Source organism: Dromiciops gliroides, chromosome 3, assembly GCF_019393635.1.
Source record: "Dromiciops gliroides isolate mDroGli1 chromosome 3, mDroGli1.pri, whole genome shotgun sequence".
In the NCBI taxonomy this organism is placed as follows: domain Eukaryota; kingdom Metazoa; phylum Chordata; class Mammalia; order Microbiotheria; family Microbiotheriidae; genus Dromiciops; species Dromiciops gliroides.
In genome coordinates this window covers 468,505,826-468,518,609 of record NC_057863.1, presented here as the reverse complement: position 1 = coordinate 468,518,609, position 12,784 = coordinate 468,505,826, and positions in this window count along the sequence as shown.

Sequence of the window (12,784 nt, the reverse complement as noted above, 5' to 3'; positions counted from 1 at the left end):
GGGTGTTGGATTGGAATCTAAGATCACCACATCATGTTACTTCTCTATATACACAATTATAATGATATTAACAACAATTGGTATTTATGGTTTATGAGGTACTTTATATTATCTCATTTAAACTACTAGACAGACCTCTAAGGTAGATACTACAGTTACGGTTACTCCCATTTTATAGATGAGGGAACTAAGGACAAAGATGAAATGACATGGCCAGAGTGGTATAACTAGTATGTGTTGAAGGTATGATTAGAACCCTGATCTTGCCTGACTCTAAAGGCAGCATCCCATCCTCTAAACTATACTGTTTCACATACTAATAAAGTCTTAAGTCTTTAAGAACCATTGGAAACCCCAAACCTGTGTTATGTGTGGCTTTCACAAAAAGAAGCAATGCAATTGCCAGAGAATCTTGGTGAAACCAGTAATATACCTGAGACAAAGACCTATGTCTCCCTCCTTTTCCTCTCCACTCCCATAGCATCCACAACTTCTCTAGAAGAAAATGAGGATAGTCCATATTTTCTAAGACTTATGAAGCTCCCCTATGGCATTTCCAATCTATACCAAGTAATTTAGTACTTCACAATTTGTTCTTTAGAAACAATTTGAAGTAGTGGATAAAAAGCGCCCCTCGAAGTCAAGAAGACCTTGGCTCAAGTCCTACATCTGACACATACTAGCCATTTGTCCCTATAAATCAGTCAACAGACATTTATTAAACATTTACTATGTGCCAGGCACTATGCTAAGTGCTAGAAATATAAAAAAAATTTCAAAAGACAAGTCCCTGACCTCAAGGAGATTACAATCCAATAGGGGGAAAGTCCCACCAATATTTGAACACACACTGTAGATTTAGAGTCCTGTGTACTAACCTTTACACCACAGAACCCACTCTGGATAAGTCACTTACCTTTTCAGTGTTTTAGGAAACTTTCTCATACTATAAATTGCAGAGAAAGTTCTGATCTTCATTAATAAAGGAAATTTGATCATCTGGAAGTTCAGTTTGTCAATGAAATCAAGGCTGATTGTTATTCTTAATCTATTCTTACACTGTCTTCTTGTTTCTTATCACCACAAAAAGATTAAAGCTGCTCTAGGATTTGGCTGGTCTTTTCTATTCTCTCACTGATTTAAATAGATAGTAGAAATGTTCTAAGTACTTGTTAACTATTCCTGGAGTGCCATTACAGTCAGATCTGAGAAAAGAGGTAGATAAAATTACTTTTTCAGTTTATCTAACATTTGCAAAATCTTGAATTTTCTGTATAGCCAGCACTTAACATAGTGCTTGGTACATAGTAGGTACTTAGTAAATTTTGTTGATTGATTGATCAATTATGTAGAGTTCTACAGTCTTTGAAACATGGAATCACATGGAAGAGAACCAAGTCTAATCCTGTCATTTTATAATAAAGCAGCAGAGGCCCAGAAAAGTAAAATGACTTGCCCTAGATCAGAAAGCTAGCTAAAGACATCAAGATGAGCTGTCAAGAGGATGGGGGGATGGAGGGGGGGGGGTTCAAATTCTGTCTTGCCCACCTTACAACCTATGTGACTCAAGTCACTTTTCCTCTGTAAGTCTCAGTTTCCTTGACTGCAGAATGATGGCATAGAACTACACGGCCTCAAATTTCCCTCCATCCCTAAATCTATGGTGCTAGTGACAGACCTAAGTCAGAACATGGGTCTCCTGTCCAAACCTTCTTTTCCACTACCTAACTCTGGGAAGAACAATTTCTCCCAGTTTCCAACACATCCATCTCCACTGATCCTGGAGCAAGGTGGACAGGCAAAAAAGAGAAATATTGCAGACACTGACACTTCCATAGCAATGACAGAATGAAAACCATGGGGGCTCCTCTCAGAGGAGACTTGCAGCATGAAATCTCTTTGTGTGATTGACCAGTCTCTAGAGAACAGAGCTACCGTGGGGCTGAGGAAGAAGGGGAGAGTGCATGCATAACAGCTCAATGCCATGATTAACAGCCCTACTGGATGGAGCAGTTGAGCAAAATGGGCCCCATTTCTAAAATCAAGGAACTCTTTAAAAAATTACCCATAGGGAATATACTTGCTCAGAAAACCAAGGCACAATGGGGAACCTCTGTTTCATCCAAGATAAACAAGAGCCAGTGGCAGGCACAAATCCCAAGTCATGAATCAACAGCCCAGTCACCTGGTCCCCTGCACTAAGCAGAACCTTGAGGCAGCAACATAAATTTAGAGCTTGAAGGGACCCTTAGGCCACTGAGTCCAATCCTTCATTTTACAAATGAAGAAACTGAGGCTAAATAACTTACAGCTAATGAGTATGGGAGGCATTTGGACTCAGGTCTGCATCACTCCAAGTCCAGAACTCTTCTCATTGTGCTTTCTAGCTGCCTAACAGACATTCACTAGAAAATGGGCACATAAATATCTGAAAGGGAATATATATCACTCACTCACACACACACACACACACACACACACACACACTGCCCTGGGCAGAGAACCACTAGCCACATTTTCTCTAGCTCCCACTCCATGCCTTTGCAGAGGCTATTTTCAATCCCTAATTTCATTCAAGGCCTCACTCATGTACAAATCCCCAGGCATCTTTCCTGATCCTCTTAAAATACTGCTTGTGTTTTCATCTAATTTGATATATATTTTTATGTAGGCTCCTTGAGGACAGGGGTTCTTTGTCTATGTTTCTCCAGGGCCCAAAAAGAGTACTTTACACATAGGAGGAACTTAATAAATCCTTGTTGGGTAGGATTGAACTGATTTTGTCCCCCTATGATTCCCTCCTAAAAACAACAATCTCCTCCTTCCTAGATGGCAACAATTGAGACATAACTGACTTTTTGATAGAGAATTTAAAAACCCTCCATAAGGGAAGAATGTTTAATAATCTATTTATAATATAAATAATGGGATTCACCAAGTCTGCAACTTTTACAGATCCTAGGATTGTGAAGATTAAATGTACCCAGCTAGCTGTAAACAGACATCAGCTCCTTCCTTCTCATTATTCACTTGAGCCTGAGGTATGGAATGCAACGAGGACCTGGTTAACAGAGGATTGTCCTCCCTTGAATTTGGATCAACATTAAGAGAGAAAAGAATGCTTAAAAGATCTGATCACGTGCTTTGGTGGAACTTTGGCCAATTACTGAAATAAACATATTCATCTTGGTTTAAATGAATGAGTCAGCGAATTGAAAAGCCATTCAAATGAGGGGGAAATAAAACACTTCTGCTGGTTTTGTATGTTTGATTATAATATTATCTTACCAGCAGCACCTGTCCCAGCATCTGTTTGTTGTCAGTAAAATAGTCAGATTAGCTCTTGGTATTATTTTTTTCTGTTGACTTCAGCTGCTCCCCAAAGCCATAAAACCAAAAAGAAAAAATCAGTTTTAAAGATAAACCCTGAGGTTCAGAATAAGAAGGGAAAGGCAAAGATAAGATAGCAGGGAGAAATGGGTACCAAGAAGGAAGGAAACAATAAAAAACTAGCTTGCTCAGAGAATAAGTGAGAACCTAGAGGACTTTCAACTTCTAGATTGTCCTCTAGACAATTCAGATCTGTCCTCTACTATGGAGTAAGGGAAAGTTGCCATCCCTTGATAACTGCCTGGTGGTCAATCCTGTAGCCTGTGGCTAATTCCCAGGCAGATTCAAGCAGAACTTTCCATGTTACTCTTGCTGAGTCATGACCCTTCTCCCATTGAATTGAAGTGAAAGCTCTCCCCCGCAAAAATGAATGCCTCTGGTCTGTTGACCCTGGTTTAAAAAAAACACACAGATGAGGTAGATCTGACACTGTTCTTTCCATTTTATTTACCCCCCTTCTTCAGTTATACTGGTATTATCACTCTGGGGCATGATAAGTCACATGTCAAAAGCATGCCCCTCATAAGAATGGATCAAATATGTTCCTGGATTTTCAAGCTGACCCTTACTTCCCAAAATTTAAATAATCCCCCATTCCCATTTGATTTTCTTAATAATAGATACTGTCAGGGGCAGCTAGGTGTCTCAGTGGATAAAGCACCAGCCCTGGATTCAGGAGGACATGAGTTCAAATCCGGCCTCAGAAACTTGACATTTACTAGTTGTGTGACCCTGGGCAAGTCACTTAACCCTCATTGTCCCACCCCCCAAAAAAAACCCCACAATTATTGACCTCCCCAAAGAGCTTTTGTTTATGTAGATTATACCTATCTGATTTGCTGTTAGAAATTAAAATATATTAGTATTATTATGAAAATACTTGGGAACTACCTGGAGTCATCAGGCCACACTTTGGGAACAATTGTCATAATTAATGGAGGGCCAGACTTGGAATCAGGATGAGCCAGGATCAAATGATGCCCTTGACACATAATAACTGTGTGACCATGGGCGTAACCTCTCAGTTCCCCTAGGTAACTCCCTAAGACTATTAAGTCACAGACAAGTTGCCAATCAGCATTTCTGGACGGAGTTTCCACATCAGGGATCCACTGCACTATGAAATCACAGGTCCATACTCCTTCTTCAAAAAAGGATATGTATGTTGGTTTATGTTTGCTGTCAAGAATAAGACTTGTTTCTTCTCTGCATGAATTCACTGGAACAATGTACCTTCTTTGAGTTCCTGAGGTCAAGAGGCATAGGCACCCAGGAATTCAGCCCAAAGCAAGCACTCGAAAGTCCTAATAAGAATGTGCAGGTACCAAGCTGAAGATCCAAACTCACCATGTGTTCTCCACACAGGGTAGTCAGCACTTTGGGGATTCCTCTGAAAATGCAGCCCTGACATTTGAAATGCATGAGAAAAAGCCCATACACTTCTAACTTCTATACATCACAATCAAAATAGAAGAGCCTGGCACCATGGGATTCCCCCAGGGTGTCTGACAGATGGGCAACATAGCCCCGTCTGTCATCTCCCGGCCAAAAGACCTTTTGTTGCAGGGCTTCCCATAGTCTACTTTGCAGCAAAGTTCAAGACAAAAGAAAACAAGAGCCAGCGTCTCCGGTTTTCCTTCTTTGTACTGTGGATCAATCCCTAGGATGCTTGCTTCTTCAGGAGCCCAGTGAATTGGCATTGAGCTCAGCGTGCCTCATCGCTGCAAACCTCCAAGAGCCCAAAAAGACCCGGATGTGGGACTGCAGCAAAGGGAAAACAGCAAATTAATCAGGCAGACTTGGTCCTTAGAGTATTGTTCTCAGGATGCTAAGTAGTAATTAACTTTAGTCTGCCCTAATGAAGTTCTTTGTCAGCCCTGAGATAAGCTAAACAAGGTATTACCTCAAGTTTGGGGCCTGTGTAAATAATCATTGAAAGCCACATCTGGGGTAATGATAGAGCAAAGGCTTTTATAATGAGGGAGCAAGGCTTGCCCTTTTTAAACTTTGCTGTGTCTAGAGAATATCTCTGTGGTGACTGGCAAGTGTTTGTCTTCCCCAAATGCTGGCCTCCCTGAACCAGGATGGATGTCATGTGCTGTGCTTTGCCTCGCTTCTCAATCAAAGTAATTCTCACCTCCTGGAATGAGACGAAAGCAATTTCATCAGGAGGCCCACCTCCCACTCTGATTTTGTTGGTCCTCATGCTTTTCCATTGTCTGTTTCATCTTCTTTCTTTCTCACCACAAATATTGATGTAAACGAACATCCTCTCCCCTTGGGCCCTGCTTTGGAGGGATTTGTAATAAAACTGTCAAGGACAGTAGTCTAGTTTAACATATCTCCCCAGTGTCCTGCTGTGCCTGATACGACTCCAACCTTGAAATTCCAAAGTCAGATTCTTAAGTGACATTTCACAACTGGATACAGCTGCACCCCCCAATGCTAATCTACTGTCAGAAATGTAAGCAACTGCCTTCATATCTGATTCTGCAACTGGGTCTAAAGGTACAAGAGCACTAACAGGAAATGCCTGAAATGTCTTAGTCTGTCAAGCGTGGATTGCTCTGGCTCATTAGGGAAGCTCTGCTTCCAGATTCGCTATGGCAACCTCCAGAGATATATATCTTGCATAAGTTAGTGACACGATGACACCATAGTTTGGCTTCTTGCAAGAGGGGCAAGCAGAGATGAGAGTCCTTTATCAAAATAGTAAGTTTGCAATGATTTGGGGTGTATGGGGGCAGTATTTTTACATGGTTGAAACAACAGTTCCAGATAAGAGCAGGAAATACATCCATTTGTGTAAAAGAGTGTGTTGTCATATGGGAAAAAAGGAGAAGAGGAAAGGAGAGAAGAGGAATAAAAACCTAACTTGGTTCATCTTCTGGAGCCCACCAGTTAATGTTGTTAAATGTCTGATAATATGTAATAAGAAACCCAATACACTCTTTGACCTCTGACTAATGCTTTACCATTTTAATGGTGACTGAGTAATTTGGATATTTTGAAAATACAACACAGAAGCAGCATGTGGCAGAGTGGGTAAAAAACTCACCTCAAAGTCAAGGAGATTTGGGCTCAAATCCTATCTGTGACACACACACTGTCTGTGTGACCTTGGACAAGATACTTGACATTAGCCAGTCCCAGGCAAATCTCTAAAACAGAGATCTCTAAATGTAAAGCAGGAGATTATCTGAATTAATAGAGGATGTTCATTTAGGGGGCGTTCCTCATATGAAGAAAATCATAGGTCCAGACAAAATACAGAGAGAGAGAGAGAGGGGGGGGGGGAGAGAGAGAGGTGTAATTAATTGTGTACCCCAAAGGGGAAAGTAATCTATAACTCTTGTGAGTCCTGCCTTAACCAAGAACCTTTTTGGTTCTCCAAACTATATGCTGTTGCTGCAATTCAGTCACATCTGACTTTGTTATCCCATTTAGGACTTTCCTTGGCAAAGCTACTGGAGTGGATTACCATTTCCTTCTCCAGCTAATTTTACTGATGAGGAAATGGAGGTAAACAGGGTTATGTGACTTGCCCAAGGCCATACAGATAGGAAGTGTCTGAAGCAGGATTTGAACTCAGATCCTCTAGACTCCAAGGCTGTTGCTCTATCCACTGCACTATCTAGCTGTCCCAAACTAGTGGAATTTCCTATGGTAATGTCCTCCCTTCTACCTTACACCAAACTGCAACTAGAAGCTTAGCCTGTAATAGTTGTGTCACCTTGGGCAAGTCACTTAACCCTTCTTAGTCTCCGTTTCCTCATCTGTAAAATGGGGACAATAACAACACCTACCTCTGAGGGTTCTTGTGACAATCAAATGAGATACAATGTGTAAAGCTCATTGTTGCTAAAGCACTAGATCAATGTGGATGATGGTCATAGTGATGGCGATGATGACAATGACAATGATGGTGATAGAAAGCAAGGTACATGTGGCATATGGGGAGGAGCAGCTAAGTGGTGCAGTGAATAGAACAATGGACCTGGAGTCAGGAAGACCATAGTTCAAATCTGTCCTCAGACACTTACTAGCTATGTGACCCTGGGCAAACAACTTTTTTTTTTTTTTTTTACGGGGCAATGGGGATTAAGTGACTTGCCCAGGGTCACACAGCTAGTAAGTGTCAAGTGTCTGAGGCTGGATTTGAACTCAGGTCCTCCTGAATTCAGGGCCAGTGCTCTATCTACTGTGCCACCTAGCTGCCCCTCTGGGCAAACAACTTAACCATGTCTACCTCAGTATCCTCATCTGTAAAATGAACTGGAGAAGGAAATGTCAAACTACTCCAGTATCTTTTCCAGGAAAACCCCAAATAGAGTCATAAAGAATCAGACACAACTGAAAGAACTGAAAAATCACAACAAGTAGCTAGGGAGCTGGCCTCAGAACCAAGGAGATGGGTTCAAATCCTGCCTCTGATGCATACTGGCTGTGCGGTCCTGGGGAAATCACTTAATTTCTCAGTGTTCTAGGCAACTCTCTGAGACTACAAGTTGCAAAGAAAGTGCCAACAGGCATTGGCAGAAGAATTTTCCTCATCTAGGAGTTTCCTATAACAGTGATATATCACATCAATTCCTTAGCCCTATTGATATGCATATATATGTATGTATTGTGTGTATAAACATACATATATATGTATATTGTGTATATGTATATATAGTGTGCATGTGTATCTAAGCATATATGTGTGTGTGTATATATAAAACCTACCAGTGGAATGTAAATTCCTTGAAGGCAGGAATTATTTCATTTTTTCTTTAACCTCAGCATCTAGCACAATGTGTTGCACATAGTAGGCATCTAATAAACCTTTGTTGAAATGAATTAAAATCCTAGAACAAGAAAGAAATGTTAGGAAAATGTAAGCATTTAAGTAGTCCTTCCCTTCCTCAGCCCCCCCCCCCAAGAAACAATAATGGAGGTGTAAATCCCTTGAGTCCTCCTGTCAAAGGAAGACCTGTAGTAACAGTCCAAACTCCCTTTTCTTTCAGGTAGGAGTTGAAATACCAACTAGTGGCCAATTTCCCAGGCATTCCCTCCCCATTCAAATCAGCACCAGTTCCCAACCTGCACACCAAGTCCAGGCTTCCTATTCCTTCCCCAAATTCTTGGCACTGCTTGACTTAGCTAAAAACGCTATAAAAACCCACCAGTTCCAATGCCCTATTCCACCTAGAACCCAAGCTGACTTGACCTGCATCCATCCTTCCCAACTGTCCCTTTTTTATTGTGAGCATTTCACCTCAATAAAATCTAGTTGCTTCATTTCTCTGTGTCAGATCCTATATCATGTGTGTTCCCTCTTGTGGGGCCCCCCAACTCTTAGCATCTCCAATTTTCTCCTTAGAAACAATAGCTGCTGACCCAGGCTGGAACTAATGGCCTCTACAACTACCCTCACCTTCCAAGTTAGTAGAGTCAGACTGAGAATTCTGTGCCCCAAGTATAGAACATCCTCCCTTCTACCTTATACCAAACTATGACTAGGAGCTTACCCTGAACAACATGTCTCTTGTGCTTTGCCTCTAGTAAGTGTTATATAAGGGAGATTATCACCTTTCCTTGTAGTATACTTTGGAATCCCAGATCTTCAACTACATCAAGAAAGGAGGGCATTTTCTTCCTCTTTTTTCCCTCTATTTCTTCTACCACCCATAAGTCAGGAACCACATCTAAGAAAATTTGCACCCAGACAGGAGAATTCTGAACAGACAATTCATAAGTAGATAATGATAATGGATGGATCTCTTAATATCTCTGGAATCATTCAATAAAGAGGAAGACTGCACTTAGCATGTGAGTGAGACAGGGGAGCAACATCCTACAATTTATCATGTATCAAATATTCTTCTAGAGCTGCTCTTTCTAAGGCTAACCTGGTCATTCTGGAGTTATTTGGGGCAGCCAGATGATACAGTAGAGTGAAGCTAGAGCTGGAAAGGCTGGAGTTTAGCTCCAGTCTCAGATGCTTACTAGCTATGTGTCCCTAAGCAAGTTATTTCATCTCTGCCTGCCTCAGTTTCCTCAACTCTGAAATAGGGATAATAATAGCATCTACATCCCAAAGTTGTTGTGAGAATCAAATGAAATAATATCTATAAAGCACTTAGCACAATGCCTAGCCCATTAAAGGAGCTTATTAAAAAGTTCCTTTGCTTCTTTCATTAAGTCCAGTGATCTTTCCTTCATCTTCTTATTTTACAATCCTGTTGCATTTGACAGTTGATCTTAACCTCCTACGTAGTTTTTTTTTTCTCCCTTGACTTCTGTGACACAACTTTGCTAGTTTTCTGGCTACCTGTTTGATTGCTCCTTTCACCTTCACTGATTCATCACCTCTCATCTCCTAAGTCTTGGTGTCCTCAATGACTCTTTTTTTGTCTCTCTTCTCTTTCTGAACCATCTTCACAATCTTACAACAGCGCTTTCACAATCTCATTCAATTCTATAATTTCAATGATCGCCTCTCTAATGGGTACTCCCACATTTATAAATAGTATCTTCATCTCTAACATGTACTGCAGTCCCCACAATTTCAGGCACTTACTCTATCACTCTCCATGGTTGCCCCACCAGCACTTCAAAATTGGCGTGTCTAAAACTCAACTTTTTATCATCTGAAAAAAAAAATCTGTCTCTTCTCCCAACTTTCTTAAGTTTATTAATGAAACTACCATCCTCCCCATCATCCAGGCTACAACTAGTAGCTTAAAATTGGGTAAGACTCTGCCCTTCTTTCACCCCCATATTCCATCAGTTGCCAACCTGCCAGTTCTAGCTCCACAGTGTATCTTTCATCTGTATTCCCATTTTGTCTTCATTGTAGTTCAAACCTTCATAAGCTCTGAAGTTCCATAACAGCTTCCTAACTAGGTTTCCTGTTCCCCTGCTTAAACACTTGTAATGGTTCTCTGCTGTCTTTCTGATAAAGCACAAACTCTTTGTTGAGGCCTCCACTTCTGCTGCCTCCCTGATTGTCTCTTGTCTCTATCCATATTATCCAGAAACTATCGTAGAGTCATGATGATAAACATACAATTGCTCACATCCTATATCTTGAACAACTAAGGCAACAACACAAACACAAACACACTTTGCAGTCTTTTGTTCCTTCCTCCCTTTGCTCACAATTTTCCCTAAAATGGCCTCCTTCTTCCCTTTACTTTTCAAATTCCTATCCTTAAAAGCCCAATTCATATGCTTCCTTCCCCCCCTTCAGATTTCATCCAATATTTTGGTTTTAGCTCTCAGATTCACGATTATATTATCATGTAATATCATGTATTATATAATTATATACCATGCCTTCTACCTGTGTGAGCCCCACTCCCTTTTAGACTATAAGCTCCATGAGACGGGGCATCATATCTCCCGTACCATAGAACTTAGTACTCTAAACATATGTGGTACATAAAAAGTATTTTGGAAATGAAGTAAAATCTCAGTCACAATGCTTAGTCTCTGTGACATATCCTTGAATAAAATAAAAATATAAAGTCTTAATATGTTATATAATCCCTCTATTTAGCTAAGAAGTTTTAATATAGCATTAACAATAGCCTCAGTAACAACAAATTGAATATTAAAATTATGTGTTCTAGGGGCAAAGGCAAAATATAGAATGATATATGATGAAATCTATATAATATATTTTAAAGATTTATTAACAGTCTTTTGTATTTCTGTAATTTTTTTTTTGCCTTTCCCTTAGCCTAGGAAATTAATAGTTCTCAATAATTGCATTATCTTGGGAGGAAGGAAAACATAAACCTGTTCTGGCTATGCTGAGATTTGTCTTTAATATGCTTCTTATTGTAAAACATATATTATACCTGAGTGTAATAGAAGCAGATCAGCTCTCACCCAGCCTGTCTTAAGCTTTAAATGAAAACACCAACTCTTTAGGTGCTTATATATTAAGAAGGAAGGACCTAAGTATCTGGAAACAGATGATTGACTCAAGTTCTGCATGCCAACTGGGCTGTAGAGAGGATCATTAATAAAGATCTCTCATCTGTTTATAGTCAAGACAGGGAAAGAACGGAAATGGACTCAGAGGCTAGGATATGTATTCTTTTACACATTGTTCAAGCAGTCTCCTTCAGCTGTCTCTGAGTGTACAGTCATGTGATAAAACACTGGGCGAATGTCTGAAGTGTAGCTGAATGACACATGTGTGGACGCTTTCCTTAAAGAGCCCCAATTCAGCTGGAAGGTTATTTCTACACATTTTTATTGTATTTGAAATTAAATGGACAGATCATGAACTTGCATCTTAAAAACTATAATATTTAGAATTGTGTCTATTATTCAATTGTGTTCAGTTTTTGTGACCCCCCCCCTTTGGGGTTTTCTTGGCAAATATACTACAGCAGTTTGCCATTTCCTTCTCCAGATTATTTTACAGATGAGGAACTGAGGCAAACAGGATTAAGTGACTTGCCCAGCATCACACAGCTAGTAAGTGTCTAAAGCCAGATTTCACCTCAGGAAAATGAGTCTTCCTGACATCATACATGGCACTCTATCGACTATGCCACACTTAGGGAGAGAGACACAGAGACACAGAGAGACACAGAGATAGATACACATATATACATGTATGCCAATATGTGTACACATATACATATATGTATATATGCATGTGTGCTTTATATGCTATAATATTAAATATCTAGGTATTTATAGTCAATTCTATCAATGTATAGCATTTGTAACACATTTGTATTCATAAAAAATTCTGGGGCAGCCAGGTGGTGCAGTGGATAAAGCACTGGCCCTGGATTCAGGAGTACCTGAATTCAAATCTGGCCTCAGACACTTGACATTTACTAGCTGTGTGACCCTGGGCAAGTCACTTAACCCCCATTGCCCGCAAAAAAAAAAAATTCTTATGATGATGACATTGCAAGATAGAACTAAATCTCATCTTGTAAGCTAACACTTATAGAAAGCTTCTACTATGTGCAGCACTGTTTCAGAAGAACGTGTTCCAAAGTCATATAACTGAATCATGCTACAAGGAGATTGTACTGTTGCTATATATTTCAAGGGAAAAGTAGATGCCAGAAAGGACTTATCAAATAATTCCAATCATTCTCCACTTCAGTGTAAGTCTCAACTTCATCTCCAATGTCTAACTTACCAGAAAATTATAACAAATTTCCTTAAATTTCCATTCAATGAAAACATGCTGGATAGTTAAGGCAATTCAATTCAACAAACAATTATTAAGTCTTTACTATGTGCCAGGAACTGTGCTGAGGATAAAAAGACAAAATCAAAAGCATACCTGCTTTGAAGGAGCTTATATTTTACTGGGTACAGTTACTGAGTAATAACATGAACCAGATAAGTGGCTACACAATATAAACAT